Source organism: Chrysemys picta, chromosome 10 (genome assembly GCF_011386835.1).
Source record: "Chrysemys picta bellii isolate R12L10 chromosome 10, ASM1138683v2, whole genome shotgun sequence".
Lineage (NCBI taxonomy): Eukaryota > Metazoa > Chordata > Testudines > Emydidae > Chrysemys > Chrysemys picta.
The window spans coordinates 28,899,096-28,914,564 of record NC_088800.1 but is presented as its reverse complement, the minus strand read 5'-3'; the positions used below and the strand labels follow the sequence as shown (position 1 = coordinate 28,914,564).

Genomic DNA, 15,469 nt, shown 5'->3' with positions numbered 1-15,469 from the left:
TATTTGGGGTGTAGAATAACAAAGAGAAAGGGACAGATCTAGCTAAATATATTGGTATGCAAATAGCAATCTGAAATCAAAGCATTAGGATTATTTTAATGTTCTGAAATTTCTGGGGTAGCAGAAAAGATTTATCACTAGGGTATTAATGTGTTCAGCCTTTGACATCATCTCAATCAATGCACAATGGATTTTGACTGGTGTTCTGCTCTTCCTGCACCCAGGGAACTCCCAATGAGAAACCAAAGTATTGGAACAGAAATCTGTCCTGCAGCTATGACATAAAAATTCTAGCCTTAAAAAAAAGCATATGTTATGAGAATTCTGTTCCTTTTAAAATAACTGATTGGCTGTAGGAAGTGAACCTTCTTATCTTCATTGTCTAGGTTCAAATCTATTCTAGGAATGCACTTACATTTTATTGCAATCATTTAATAAAATCTGAGAATCAAAGAAAATGTAACTTTCCAAAGTTGACTAGCAGAACAGAAAGGTTTGATTTCCACTCTAATCATGCATGGCACGTTACCAGGACAACATTGTATAGCATATTGGTGTTAGAAGACGTGTTCTTTCTTCTGATATCTCCCAAATTCGCAAACTCAAGAGATGCAATAAAACTCTTCTTAAAATTCTGTTTTGTCTTTGCTGGAGAAGCTCCAGTGAAGAGTTTGCTTTTGTTTGAACAGTAGTTTTAGATTTGCAAGGTCACACAATTGTGTCCTAGTAAATGTCCATCTAAAAGTCACAAGTCTGTATATTGTGCTTCCTGGGGACATGTGCCATTAAAATGAACAGTAATGGATAACCACTGAAAATCTAGCAAATAATTTATTGAGGAAATCAAACAAAATGACCTTCTGATTTAGCCATAATTTAAAAATTACATACAGTTCAGCTGCCACAAAGTGAGTCTACGATTGGATGACTTTATAACCATTCATGAACCAAGATTATAAATCCAGACCAGCAGAGTTATAGACCAGAAATAAGGACAAAATGTGAGCTGAAGTAAACTAATATTACAGAGCAAAATTTTCACATTGTCCCGGTTTCTCCTTTATTGTGTCTCTTGAGTGGGAAAGAGAAATTAAAATTCAGTTAGATGAGGATAATCCAGACTATACACTATATTGAACCATTGCCAAGGAATTCGGGTTTAACTCTTGCTTAGGCCTGTTGTGTTTTGTTTTTTATTGTCTGTCAAGGTTTTGGGATTAATAGAGAAGCACAGTAATGAGGACGTCCAGAAGAAGAGAATTGTGTGGATTAAGAGCTGTAGTTTTGGAAAAATAAAATTACTTGGGGAGAGAGTGTCAGGGAGTGTTTTACTTTACAAAACTTTATTTGCATTTTCAGATTTTGCAGGCTGGTTTATCTGTTGCCTGACCTACTCCTGGAGTAGGATGGTTTCGGAGCCCAGTTCCCAGCAGACCAATTTAGAGGAAAATTAAAATATATATCGGTGAAGCCTAAATCCCTAGAGAAATAGATTTCCCACAAACACACAGTTAGTTGGTGGGATATACATCTCTAAAAATAATGTAAAATAAGAAATATAAACCCAGGGCAAACTGACCATAGTAGCCAGGAAGATGCAGTTAATTGGGAAATGTACATCTTTCAACACATGGGTGGTGGCATTGATCTAGATGTTGGAGAACATGTGATTTTTTTAAATATACTTCTTGATTGTGAATTATATATTAGTTATTGTTCAACTTTAGGGAACAGTTAATGACCGATGTGAAAGTCTGACCCCTTGTGGTTGTAAGTAATGTTTGCAGTCAATACTATTTACTGAATTTAGGTGAACAGAAAGGGAGAATGGATTGCATGATAGGAATGAGTAGGGTGACCAGATCACCAAAGACAAATATCGGGACGCGGGGGGGGGGTGACGTGGGGGGGCGTGGCGGGGGGCGGGGCCAAAAAAAAAAAAAAACTTCCTCCGCAAGTGCTGGAGGGAGGCCCGGGAGACTCAGGGGAAGCGCGGGGCCGGGGTGAGTAAGAGTCCGGCCTGGTCCCGAGCAGGCAGGACTCAGTTGGGTGGTAGGGCGAGGAGGGGGGCGGCCCGCGGGGCCAGGCGGTGGCTGTTCTCACCCCCGGGCAGCGGGACTCGGGAGCAGCCGCTGCTGCAGCTCCCACTGCCGCGGGGGAGGAAGCGGCCATGGCGCTCGGCGGCTGCGGCTCTGGCGCCCCCGAACCCCCCGAGCCGGGGCCTGCTGCGGGGACCCAGCAGCGCGCATGCTGGGCCCAGCCCCTGGCCAGTCGCGTCTGGGCTGCTGCCCAGCTGGTGCTATCCCGCAGCGGCCCCGGAGTGGGGGCAGCAGGCCCCAGCCCCCCCGTCCCGCAGGGGAACGAACGGGGCTGGGCTGCCGATGCCTCCGCCCCGGGGCCGCCGCGGGATAGCACCAGCTGGGCAGCAGCCCAGACGTGCCTAGCCAGGGGCTGGGCCCAGCGTACGCGCTGCTGCAGGCCCCGGCTCGGGGGGTTCGGGGGCGCCAGAGCCGCCGAGCGCCATGGCCGCTTCCTCCCCCGTCGCCTGGCCCCGCGGGTCGCCCCCCTCCTCTCCCAACCACCCAACTGAGTCCTGCCTGCACTGGGCCAGGCCGGACTGTTACTCACCCCGGCCCCGCGCTGCCTCTGAGTCTCCCGGGCCTCCCTCCAGCACTTGCGGAGGGAGGGGGAATGGTGAGCCCGGGGAAGAGGCGGGGATTCGGGGAGGGAGCCAATCGGGGGAGGAGGGGGCGGAGTCGGGGCAGGGGGGGGGGGGGCGCGAGCACTTCCGGGCTCGTGGCTCGGGGCATTTCCTTGTTTGTCCGGTTGTCCCGACCGCACGTCGGTCGGGACGCGGGACAAACAAGGAAATATCGGGACGGTCCCGATAAAATCGGGACGTCTGGTCACCCTAGGAATGAGTGATAAGCCAATGATACTAGGCCAGATTCTGATCTCACTTATACAGGTGTAAATCAGGAGCAACTCCACTGAAATCAATGGACTTGCATTGGTGTAAAAACAGTGTGGGACCCAAATCAGATCTACTTTCCCCTCCCCAAATTCCAGTGAGGATGCCATATTCTGTAGTTGGCCGATAAAGTAAAATATTTCAACCTATGCAAATCAATGAATAATGCTATCCAGTAAATGCACAATGAGGTTAGACACCTATAAGAAAATCTTTCTCCATCAGGAGAAGATTAGATCTTGAAGTCAGTGTGTAGACCTTGGTTCTGGACAAAGAGGAAGAACTCCTGCTCAAAAAGGAAAACACATAAGAGCTGCAATTCACATTTGGGCTTTTAGAAACTAACCATAAAACTGGACTTCTAAAGAGCATTTACCCATGTAAATATATGCCAATCTCTGTGTATAAGTACAACTGAATAAAATTAGTAATAATTGGTGGTAATAATCTAGGGGAGCTGCTGAAATCCATTAGAGAGTGACCATGTATTTTATAGCAAAGAGAAGGAAGACTGTTTAGATGCAGAGTAGAGAAGTGTCTGTAGGAGCTCTTCTGGCACACAAGTTATATATAGTTTGCAGATGCATGAAAGGAACTATAACATCACATGCAGTAAAGACTTCTGCACATTATCTAAAGTGCATTAGAAATGCTAGAACTGTTTGGTTTGTATGAGGTCATGAGTTGGAAGGCTGCCTCTGTGAATGTTAGGGTAGAGAAAGCATGCAAAATATTTAGAGTATGCGTTGATGCATGTCCTATAGATATGCGTACAATAGCAAGGCAAAGTCAAGGATGGACTTTTCAGGGAAAATATTCATTTATTTTTCCTTTCAGGGTCAATAATTCAATATTTTTCTCCAAGTTCTCTCTCCCCCCTGCCCCATTTTTCTTACAATCAATCCAATTTATATCTTCGGTAAAGCTCTGAATGTGAAAACAACACATGTGCTTACCTTTATTCCTGTGAGAAGCCCTATTCATTTACTTAGTTTGGCTTAAGAGTTTTGACATCTTGAGAAGGTTTATAGAGGAGTTTCCGGTAGACAAGCTCCTTTTTTCCTCCCCCAGGTACCCCCAACAAACTGTAAGCATGTCATAAATATTTGTATGAAAGTCTGTAAACTTGTGACTCTACTAATAAAATATGGAGGCTATTTTCTCACAATGTAGGGGAAGTTATAAAGAGAGCTCATCTCTATTTTCCCATCGCTGCCTTGATAGTCAGTCCTTGTAAATATCTGACGGGTATGATAGCCACTCTCCAGGAAAGAGACTTTCCATCTGGCCAGTCTATAGCTTTATATTTTGGTAACCAAGTCATTCTAATTACAGTTCGCTTTAAGCATTCGTTATTTTTATTTTAGAGTACTCCATATACAATAATGTTTATTATATGAGACTCTTAGGACAATTTAGGCATCTAGTGGGATTTTGAAAAGCACCTAGGTTCCTAAAACTCTTTGAGTTCAGTGGATGTTAAGCACCCAGATGAATTTAAAAATCACACTAAGCACCTAAATGTGCTTTAAAATGTGGGTCTTAGTTAATCGTAGCACCCATTTCTTGAAAACAATCTCTATTTTCTAGGGTTTATGGTAAGAAATGTTTATGCTAAATTCTGGCATACAAGATCTTGGCTGCAAAGAAAATTATTGGTGGTCCCAATATTGCCAAACCAAATCATTAAAAAATCACGAGACAAAGATTTCTCTGTTTTCCTTCTGGTATTTGGAACCTACAAAGGGGTGTGTGTGTCAATTTTTTCAAGCTTTTCTTTGCAACCCCGAGGAGTAGAAAGGAGTTTTTAAATGGAAGTAGAGTTTACCATATATTAACTTAAGAAAAACACCAGATATCCTGAGATTCATGGTAAAATCCCAAAAGTTGGCAACACTGTAATGGTCCCTATTTTTCATTACTGAAAGTCAGATGGGTAACAAGCTCCATAGAAATTAGACTTAAACACACACAATACTGATGTGTGTCTCTGAAGTCAGTGGAACCTGTGAATTCTTGTCACTGCTGAAAATCAAGCCAATTTATGTCTAAATGCCTAAAAACGATTTAGGTGTCTAACTACAGACACCTAAGTAAACAAATATTAGACTTTATCTCTGTTGTTTAACATTTAATGTTGCAGTAGCACTTAGAGGCATTAATGCTGTAACGGGGCTGGGACAAACGAGTGGGCTGGGTTGGGTTTGGGGTGATGGGATAACAAATAATGGCATGTTGACAGTTCTTAGCTGGTCAGCAGGAGTGATCACAGCTCTTCACCTGCCTAGCCATTATCAGCTTGCTGTTTGCTGTATGGGTTATGGCAGAAGTGAGCTTTAGGGAGGGTCTTGAAAGAGGACAAGGTGGTGGCTTTATGGATATTGACTGGGAGCTTTTCCCACTGATAAAAGGGCAGCATGGAGAAAGCACAGAAGTGCATTGGAAATGTGGAGAATCGGACAATTGAGGCTGGTGTTATTGGTGGCGTGAAGACAGGACTCTGATGTTTGCGGAGGAGAGAGGTGCATGAATGATATAACATACATTAATTGTGTATGCTAGAACTAAAACACAGCTGACTTTAAATAATGAGAAGAAGCTATCATCTTAATATGGTCTAATTGGTACTTTGCAAATAAAATTGAAGCATTGATATTAGTCCTTGAAATGTAGCTACTGCACTTGAGTAGTAATTACTTGTTAAAAACATTTCATAAGGAAATTTATTGCTGGCACATGCCTGAATAGCAATATGTATTTCTGCAAAACACCTTAATGACTCCACTGGGCAAATACACATTTTTACAATCATTACCAAATCTCTTAAAAGGCCTATGGTGTTCCAAACTGCACTCTCAAATAAGCCTTAAAAACTGAATGTCTTTTAAACAGGAAATTCCTGTATTTGAGTTAGTGGTAAAGCCCACATCATCCAAAGGGCAGAGCTATATGAAACTCGATGGTTCTAGTTCACAAGGTTCATTGAAAGCTTTCCTTCTGTTTTGAGTTGGATGGATTTGCAGCCTTGAAGTTTTGCTTGGAAGTTTAGATTTGAATGAACCTGGAAGCTTAAAGTGAGATTCAGATGAAATGGCTGAACTGAACAATTCTGTGTGAATGTGACTGCTGCGGGGTTTAGATACGAGCGTCTCTATCAACCCAGGTTGTGAACCTTTCAGTGAATGCAGGTTGAGATTTGTGTTTGTAACACAACCTGAAACTGGGCAAGTTTCACGTGGCTTTGGGTTTAGTAACAGAAGTTTCACACTGTTTGGTTAAGAGCCTCTTCTAAGCATTGCCAGTCCCGTTTTGTAAAGCTTCATATTATTATTGTAATGCAGTACAACCAACAGACATGTTGGCTGAGGTAAATTAAGCAGTAATAAAAACATAGCTGGTTTATTTTAATCCAAAATCTAACTGGACTTAATTTTAGTGAGTCCAAGTGATCAGCAATTGCTTTAATTATGGGCTTGACATTGTGGAAGGGTCACATTAAGGGACTGCTTAGTTCAGTACAGACTTGTTCATCTTCCTTTCACGCTGGAGGTGGAGCGGTGTGCTACCAGCTATACTAGATTCCCTCCTTTCTGCAGTATAGAGAAGGCCTCAGCAGTAGATTTCCCCAGCCTCTTCCCTGAAAGTGTCCCCTTTCGGGTCCTGTATAGCCATATAATGTAGTACCTGACATACCAAACAATTCCTCCAATAAAAAGAGGGAACAAGATCCTACCATTTCCTGAATTAAACACTGATTATAGAATCATAGGACTGCAAGGGACCTCAAGAGGTCTTCTAGTCCAGTCCGCTGCACTCAAGGCAGGACTAGGTATTAGCTAGACCATGCCTGACAAGTGTTTGTCTAACCTGCTCTTAAAAACCTCCAATGATGGAGATTCCACAACCTCCCTGGGCAATTTATTCCAGGGCTTAACTCCCCTGATAGGAAGTTTTCCCCACTGTCCAACCTAATCTACCTTGCTGCAATTTAAGCCCATTGTTTCTTGTCCTATCCTCAGAGGTTAATGAGAAAAAACAACTGTTACATGTCCTCCTCCCCCATTTTCTTTTCTTCAGACTAAACAAAACCAGTTTTTTCGATCTTTGCTCATAGGTTATGTTTTGTAGATCTTTAATCGTTTTTGTTGCTCTTCTCTGGACTTTCTCCACTCAGAACTGGACACAATACTCCAGTTGGGGCCTAATCAGCTCAGAGTAGAATGGAAGAATTACTTCTCATATCTTGCTTACAACACTCTTACTAATGCATTCCAGAATGATGTTTGCTTTTTTTGCAACAGTGTTACACTGTTGACCCATATTTAGCTTGTGATCCACTATGACCCCCCAGATCCCTTTCTGCAGTACTCCTTCCTAGGCAGTCATTTCCCATTTTGTATGTGTGCAACTGATTGATTGTTCTTTCCTAAGTGGAGTACTTTGCATTTATCCTTATTGAATGTTTTCCTATTTACTTCAGACCATTTTTTCAGTTTGTCCGGATCATTTTTGAATGTTAATCCTATCATCCAAAGCACTTGCAACCCCTCCCAGCTTGGTATCGTCTGCAAACTTTAGAAGTGTACTCTCTGTACTATTATCTAAATCATTGATGAAGATATGGAACAGGCCCAGACCCAGGACTGATCCCTGTGGGACCCCATTCGATATGCCCTTCCAGCTTAACTGTGAACCGCTGATAACTATTTTCTGGGAACGGTTTTCCAACCAGTTACGCACCCACCTTTATAGTAGCTCTATCCAGGTTGTATTTCCCTAGTTTGTTTATGAGAAGGTCATGTGAGACAGTTTCAAAAATCTTACTAAAGTCAAGAAATACTATGTCTACTCCTTTCCCCCCAACAACGAGGCTTGGTATCCTGTCAAAAAAAGCTGTTACGTTGGTTTGACCTGATTTGTTCTTGCAAATCCATACTGACTGTTACTTATCACCTGATTATCTTCTTGGTGTTTGCAAATTGATTGCTTAATTATTTGGTCCATTATCTTTCCAGGTACTGAAGTTAAGTTGACTGGTCTGTAATTCCCCTTTCTAAATGAAAGCGGACCGTTGTCTCCTTACTAACATTCAGTGGGGGTGTTTTGGTTGGCTAGCTCCCAGTACTAAAAGAATGGGGAGAGGCCAATGCTCCAGGTCAGCCTGATTGACAGGGCGGGCAAGCTAATCAGGGAGTAAGGAGGCCAGGGTGGGTATCGTCCTCCGTGTGAGCTGGAGTTGCCTGGGTCAGACCAAGTGGGGCTGAGCTATGGAGAGAGCAGGGACCCAAGCTAAGCTGGGGAGCAGAGCTGTGCCAGATCCAGAGGGGCCAGAAAAGCTGCCCAGGAAGCAGGTCAGAGCTGGGAGCAGAGTCATGGAAGCAGCCCACAGAGCAGACCCAGAGCCAGAGACACAGCCCAGGGAGAGCAGACCCTGTGCTGGGAGCAGGGCTGCAGCCACAGAGCCAGAGAAGCAGCCCAGGGGGCTGGAGGTAGAGCAGCAGCATCAGTGCTGAGGCAGAGTGGAGCCGGAGCCAGAACAGTGGAGCTGGGGCTGGAGCTGGAGCAGTCTGAAGCCAGGTGCGGTGAGCAACTGGGGCCAGCCAAGGGGGGACCCTGGGCAAAGGGCCCAGTGCAGAAAGACAACCCAGCCAAGGGTCCCTGCAGGCCAGACTGGGAGGGGAATCTTAACCCGACGGGGAGCTGACTCTGGGAAGAAGGGTCCCACTACCCAAAGCCCGGAGGTGTGTGGCCACCACCAGAGCAAGTGTCCAACCTGCAGCACAGCCAGGGCCTGAGAAGGAGCCTGGGACCTACAAGGAACAGACTGTGAACTGCCCTGATATTCCAGAGACACTGTTTGTAATGTTCCCTGCCACAGAGCGGGGTGATGTGTTTTCCTTTAACCTTTCCCATTTTTCCTTGTTCTTTTTAAAATTAATTGTTGATTAAATAACTTGTATTTGCTTTAAATTGAATGAAATGATCAGTGGGTGAGGGAAGTGTCCAGTGCGGAGAGAGCACCCTGGAGTGGGGACACCCTAGCCGACCACATCTAGGCGACCATAGCAGGGTTGGGGGTCGAGCCCCCAGGAATCCTGGGCCCAGCCTTGTCGGGGTTACGACAAGACAGGAGAGTGGAAGGGAAGTCCTCAAGGGCAGGGAGGCCTCCAGGTAAAGGAAGTGGGAGCGAGGACTCAGATCCTTCCACTAGCCCATTTCACCGGGGTAGTGCAGAAGCCAGGAAAGTTCCCCACAATAGCGGGACCATTCCGCTGCTTACATATAGATGGGCACTTTATTAGCTCTTTAAAAAGAACAGCGTAGCAAAACGGGAGCCGAGAGCACTTTGTGCTGATACAAGGGCAGCTCTCCCCTGCAGCCCGCTCCGGCAGCACTGTGCAGGGCCAGGGACCGGGTTTTGTTGTGCTGGGGAGCTTAGCCACGTGTCCGGCTCGCACAGAGCCCAACACCCTGTTCTGATCAGCAGGGTAAGGGGGCCAGGGGGCAGGAGAAGGGGCAGGGAGGTTCTGGAGGGGGCAGTCAAGAAACGGGGGGGGGCGTTTGGGGGGGAGTGGAGAAAGTTTTGGGCAGTCAGGGTACAGGTAGGGGGTAGGGTCCTGGGGGGCAGTTGGGGGGGTCTTAGGAGGGGGCAGTTAGGGGACAAGGAACAGGGAGTCTTAATGGCTCTCCATGCGTCTCTGGCCCCTCTCAGCTGTTGGGCTTGGACGGAAACATTGCCTGAGGGTAGTGAGAGAATGGGTTATCGGTGAGGTGGGGGTGGGCGTGAGCCCGGTCAATAGGGGCAACCCCTACCAAGATCTGAGCCTTTTCTCACACGCCCGTTAGAGCTCGACATTATGCTGTTTGGGACCCCTCTTTGAGGAAAGCCTCTGGATTGCAAGTCCAACCGCTACCTCCTCGTGGTGAGAGTCGGTAACTGGCTTGGATAGCCAGGCGGATTGCGGAGGACGAACCCACATCCCACATTTAGTGGGGTGTGGGATGGGGTTGGGCAGCCCCATATGGTGCCACATGGATGCCCCCCTGGTAAGGGTAGCCTCCCCCAGGTACGGGTTGACTCCCCCTGGTAAGGGTTAGATTCCCCCTGGTAAGGGTAGTTTCCCCCAGGCACGGGTTAGTTTCCCCCTGGAAAGGGTAAGTTTCCCCCAGGTACGGGTTAGTTTCCCCCTGGAAAGGGTTAGTTTCCCCCTGAGAAGAGTAAATCTTTTAGCTATGGAAAAAAGTAATTTATATTTTTATACCGGATTGGCGCTGGACCGGGTTAATAACGCCCCCGCTGTTGGCTTTGATGCCCCGGCTGACAGTGTTAAATATATTAGGGGTGTGATCAGGGTCGCTGGACCAATGGATAAAATGGTGTGGACTATAATGAAGTCTCATGAGAATGAGAGTGAGAATCAAGTCCTCCCAGTGGAGCATGGAGAGGAGGTAGAGGAGAATGTTTGTGATGATCATGGTGAGGAGATTTTATCTATCTTACCGATGGTTTTTACAAGGGACACTTTTAATGATTTAACTATGGACAGTTTTAATCCAGATTTTAAGTATTTAAGTACATTTGATGATCCATATGTTAGGGAATCAAGTACTGATTTTAATAGGGATCGTAATAAGGATCTTAACAGTATTGGTAGTAATATAAATATATTAGAAAGTAGTTCGTGGAAGGATGGGGTTTTTTATTTAGAGTATCCCGTTGATAGTTTTAATTGTCCAATATGTCCCCAGATATTACCAACATTTGGTAAATGGGCCAAACACATTAATGTGGTTCATAAAAGTAAAGCCATACGAGTTGTATGTAGTAAATGTGGAAAATCTTCTCAATATCATAATATAGCTTGCCACTACCCCAAGTGCATACCCAAGAAGGCGGATACCCCAATGAAGAGCCATACGTGCTCGGTCTGTGGGCTTGGTTTTCATACTAGATCTGGATTGAGCCAACACTGTAGACATAGACACCCTGCTGTGAGGAATGAGCAAAGAAAAGAAGATATGGCTGCTAAAAGTAAGATCAAAGAGGGATCGACTAGATCTCGTATATGGACTAAAGATGAGGTTGCGCAGCTTATACAGTTGGAAAGGAAATATATTGGGAAAAGGAATATAAATAAATGTATTGAGAGCGAGATGAGGACCAAAACGAATAAACAAATATCAGATAAAAGACGAGAATTAGCAAAGAAGAAGTTAGTGGTAACAGGAGATAGGGAGGAAGTGACTGAGGTAGAGGACATTAGAGTAAATATATTAGAAATTCCGCCCCCAAGAGAGAGGATTTTCCCACTAAAAGGACATCCAGAAGTGGATTTAGTGGAGAAAATATGTAAACGGGGAAAACAAAGTAGGGAGGGAAGAGAAATAATAAATAGTTTAGGGGAAATTGAAGGATTATTAAAGGAGGATTTAACAAAAGCTCTCGGATGGGCAATGTTGGAAAAATTATGTTATTCATTAGTAGAGGGACAGGACCCTAGAAATGAAAGTCAAATAGAGTTGAGGAATAAAGGAAAAGGGAAGATTAGAAAGGAGGGGAGAAGGAAGCAATTTAATGCAATTAGGAGATATGCTACAAAGAAAGCTAAGTATAAATTCTATCAACAATTATTTGATAAGGATAGAAGAAGATTGACTCGCATTATAATGGGAGAGCCAGATAAGGCTAAGTGTGCTATCCCTATGAAAGAAATTGAGGAATACTATGTAAATATTTTGGGAACAATTGGACATGGTAATATGATAGGGTGGCCATCATCCACAGAGAATGCGGATAATGATATATTAATGAGTCCGATCTCTGTGGATGAGATTAGAATAGCTTTAACAGAAATAAGAAAAGATAGTGCTCCTGGCCCAGATAAAGTAAAAGTGAGCAATTTGTGGGATATTTTTAATTTAGACTCCTTAATACTTACAAAAATTTTTAATATATGGTTTCTAAATAGACAGGTACCAGATGAATTTAAGAAAAATAGAACGATTTTAATACCAAAGACACAAGATGAGGAGGAAATGAAGAAGTTAACATCTTGGAGACCATTGACAATTGGGTCAGTTTGGATTAGAATCTATACCAAAATATTAGCAAAAAGACTGGTGGAAACAGTTAAGATATGTAGTAGACAAAAAGGGTTTATATCCGCCCCTGGGTGTGAGGAAAATATTGCTATATTAGATAATTTGATTAAAGGGGCTAAACGAAATGGGAATGAAATTGCAATAGTGTTTGTAGATCTGGCTAAAGCATTTGATTCTGTGGGACACGGACATATAATAGCCGGGTTGAGAAGATTTGGTATAGATGAACATTTTATAGATATTATTAGGGACTAGGGTATGGGTGGGTGATGAAGCTACTGAGTCTATTTTAATTAGGAGGGGGGTCAAGCAGGGTGACCCGTTGTCCCCAATTTTGTTTAATATTGCTATGGATCCCCTTTTAACTAGATTAGAAGTAGAAGGAAGTGGTTTTTATGTTAAGGGTAATAGTGTCACGTCATTGGCTTTTGCCGATGATGTGGCAATTTTAAGTAGCTCATATAAAGGAATGATCAAAAATTTGGGTATCTTAGAGGAGTTTTGTAAAAATACTAATCTCTCTGTTAATGTGAAGAAAACGAAAGGCTTTCATATTTTAACTAAACATAAAACCTATGTAGTTAATCCTAAGGATAATTGGCAGATAGGGTCAGAGAAGATTGATTATGTTCAACCAGGGGATTTTGAAAAATATTTAGGGGCTAGAATAGATCCCTGGATAGGTGTAGGGGGACCGGTACTTAAAGAAAAATTGAAAGATTGGAGTGAGAATTTAATTAAGGCCCCATTAAAACCGGCCCCAAAAATATTAATTTTACAGACATACATCTTACCGAAGCTATTTTATAATCTTCTTTTAATAGAACCCCCTTTTAATCTTTTAGACGATCTTGATGTGTTAGTTAGAAAAATAGTTAAAGAGATTTTACATTTACCTCAGTGTACCACAGATGGGATATTTTATTCTAGAGGTAGGGATGGTGGTTTAGCTCTCACTAAGTTTAGTGTGCAAATCCCAAATATGTTAATTCGTAAATGGAGGAGACATATTGTCTCGAGAGATGATTGGATGGACCTATCTTATCTATATGCAGGAGAAAATCTTGTGGATAAAATATTGTCATTTAGTGCAGTAACATCTCATCCCAAGAAATGGAGGGAAGAGGAATTTTTAAGATGGTCGGAACTGAGATGTCAGGGAATAGGGATAAAATATTTTAAAAATGATTTAATTAGTAATTCGATTTTTAGAAACTCTAGTAAAGTTAAATCGTCAGCGTATATCGCAGCATTGCAGCTTAGGGCAAATATTTATCCTACTAGGGAGACATTAGCAAGAGGAAGAGGAGGTGTGAATGCTCTTTGTAGATGGTGCGGTAAAGTGCGGGAGACTGTTCCCCATATCTCAGGACAATGTTATAAGACTAAGAATGCTAGGATAAAAAGGCATAATAGAGTAGTGGCTGCAGTTGTAGATAAGGTTGGTAAATTAGGGTGGAAGGCAATGATAGAGCCCCATTTGAGAAATAGTAAGGGTGAGTTAAGAAAGCCGGATATTATATTTATAAAAGGAGATACAGCAGTGGTGGTTGATGTTACAGTGCGATGGGAGGATAATGCCGGAAGTTTGGAACAAGCCCACAGTGAGAAGGTGGCTTATTATCTTGAGTTAGAGGAAGAAATTAAAAACTTAACGGGAGGTAAAAATATCCACTTCTTTGGTTTTGTGCTTGGGGCGCGTGGCAAGTGGAGTGAAGGTAATAATGATTTGTTACAATTATTGGGAATGGACAGAAGTAAAAATTTTAAGGAGAGTATATGTAGACTTGTTTTATATTCCACTATTGGTATGATGGCTATATTCAGTGACAGGTAAAGATCCCGGAGTTTCCATTCCGTGTATCTTGCCAAAACTAAATTTTAGCTATTTTGGTTTCCATGCTCTAAATTTTCAAATTTTTAATATTGTTTTGAACATTAACATATTTAGTGTTATTTAATATCTGCCCTTCAATAGAATGGTTTTAACTATATAATAAATACTTATTAATGGATGAAATTCCAATTTAAATTATTAGTTTTTTTTTTTTTAACTATTGGATGTGGATGCGGACTGGCCGCGTATAGTAACCAGGAAAGGGCAGGTAGTCACGCCTGTACATAAATAGGGGGTGGGGTTCTGGAGGGCAGTTAGGAGCAGGGGTCCCAGGAGGGGGCAGTCAGGGGTCAAGGAACAGGGAGTCTTAGGTAGGGGGTGGGGTTCTGGAGGGCAGTTAGGAGCAGGGGTCCCAGGAGGGGGCAGTCAGGGGACAAGGAGCGGGGGGGTGGGGGACTGGGAGTTCTGGGGGGGAGCTGTCAGGGGGCAGGAGTGGGGAGAGGGATCGGAGCAGTCAGGGGACAAGGAGCAGAGGGGTTTAGATGGGTTGGGAGTTCTGGGGGGGGGCTGTCAGGGGGCAGGAGTGCGGAGAGGGATCGGAGCAGTCAGGGGACAGGGAGCAGAGGGGTTTAGATGGGTTGGGAGTTCTGGGGGAGGGGGGGCTGTCAGGGGGTGGGGAGTGGTTGGATGGGGCGTGGGAGTCCCAGGGGTCTGTCTGGGGGTGGGGGTGTGGATAAGGGTTGGGGCAGTCAGGGGACAAGAGGCAGGGAGGCTTAGATAGGGAGTGGAGTCCTGGGGGGCAGTTAGGGGCAGGGGTCCCAGGAGGGGGCAGTCAGGGCACAAGGAACGGGGGGGAGGGTTGGGGGTTCTGGGGGGGCGGGAAGTGGGAGGGGCTAGGGCGGGGCTCCTCCCGTCCTCTTTTTTGCTTGCTGAAATATGGTAACCCTACCCGACCCCCACTGAGAAATGTGTCTGCCCTATCCTTGGTCTTCCTCTTTCTTCTAATGTGTTTGTAGAATGTTTTCTTCTTACCCTTTATGTCTCTAGCTAGTTTAATCTCATTTTGTGCTTCGGCCTTTCTTATTTTCTCCCTACATGCTTGTGCTGTTTATTTATTGTCATCCTTTGTAATTTGACTTAGTTTCCACTTTTTTGTAGGACCCTTTTTTGAGTTTCAGATAATTGAATTTCTCCTAGTAAGGCCAAGGTGGTCTCTTGCCACACTTCCTATCTTTCCTACGCAGTGGGATAGTTTGCTCTTTTGACCTTAATCATGTCTCTTTGAAAAACTACCAGCTCTCTCAAACTGTTTTTCCCCTTAGACTTGCTTCCCATGGGATTTTACCTACTAACTACCTCAGTTAGCTAAAGTCTGCCTTCTTGAAATCCATTATCATTATCCATGTTTTCCCTACTATCATTCCTAAGATTCATGAACTCTATCATTTCATGATCACTTTCTTCCAAGCTGTCTTTCACTTTCAAATTCTCACAGTTCTTGCCTATTTGTCAAAATCAAATCTAGAGCTACCTCTCCCCTTGTAGCTTTATCCACCTTC

The 15,469-nt window shown here is 44.0% G+C and overlaps 1 protein-coding gene across 1 annotated transcript in view; it reads left to right on the top strand.

Annotated features, from left to right (window-relative positions):
* THSD4 (thrombospondin type 1 domain containing 4) overlaps nt 1–15,469 on the top strand; it is a 644,254-nt gene that overhangs the window by 183,064 nt on the left and 445,721 nt on the right. The window lies entirely within an intron of this gene.